This window comes from Halyomorpha halys, unplaced genomic scaffold, assembly GCF_000696795.3.
Source record: "Halyomorpha halys isolate HHAL.00 unplaced genomic scaffold, Hhal_1.1 Scaffold686.1, whole genome shotgun sequence".
NCBI classification, from domain to species: Eukaryota; Metazoa; Arthropoda; class Insecta; order Hemiptera; family Pentatomidae; genus Halyomorpha; species Halyomorpha halys.
In genome coordinates, this window is record NW_027114454.1 from 105,515 (window position 1) to 106,777 (window position 1,263).

The following is a 1,263-nucleotide window of genomic DNA, read 5'->3' on the forward strand; positions in this document are numbered from 1 at the left end:
ATATATATAGTATAGTTAGCTGTATTTTTTATGAATTTCAGCAAACAGTAACGGTTAAAAGTAACTTACTGTCCAAAACAACATAAACTATTACTAAGCATATTTGCTTATTAGTCTACGAATGTATAGATTGCTTATTACGATTTTTGTGCAGTAAAAAACCCAAAATGTTCAAACTCGTGCAGTAAAATCCCAAAATGTGTATTAAACACCCAAACCCTACAATAATTAACTTTATTGTTAAATCCATAATATTATGTATTCTGTATATAACTTATCTAACCTCGTTTGAATCAAATTAAACTACCTAAATATTCTCTACATGTATGGAAACATGTATAAATGCAAAACTAAACTACTTTGATTTAAAACCTAACATGTTCATAATTGAAGAACTATGGGGAAACCATATGATTTTAAAATCCTATTGTAAAGACTGTATTCAATTTTCAACTTTATTAAACCACCTCAATTTTAAGAGTTACAAAAATATGCTAAAAAAGGCTCTATGTAAAAAAGGATATTTTAATACTCTGCTTTTTCTGCAATTTCTCGCATTTTCTACTGCTTAATTTTACATATGAATATAACATTAACCAATAAAACTAACTAGTAATAAGTCAATGTATAAAAACTTTAAATAGTTTAATTAATAATATATAAGTACATCTCTTTTGGCATTTAGTTTAAGTTTAAAATGACTAAGAAAAATCAGACGGAAGAATGAAAGATCAAAGGTGGAGTGGGTATCCAAGTTGAAACAATAACAAGCTTAGATAATTTTTCAAAGCTGCCCGAAGACAGTGTTTAATACTCTATTCCAATAACATTCGTCACTCTTGTTTACTTCTTCTGTTTTTGTTAGGTTGGATTTGATTCTTCACAAACAATGCTTTACTTTACCTTAATTTTTGGAAATTCTAAACCATAAATTAAAGAAGGAGAAATAAATTAAAATAAACAAATATTGATGTAAATAATACAAGACATATAGTACAAACATTGAATCAAATTTATTAAAACAAAAATCAAAATCGTAGAATTTTGCTTGAAATCATTAAAACGTGCAATGTAATATTGGTGTTATTTGAATGTCTTTCAATGAATAGAATTTCTGCGGTGGTGTGGGAAGAATAGATGCAATTGCATCCAAATTATCTCAACTTATTCTATTACATATCTTGTTTATATAATCAAGTATCATTTATTTCCTCATCAATAGCGTGAGTTGCTTTTCTCCCAGACGTAGGTCAAGATTTCATA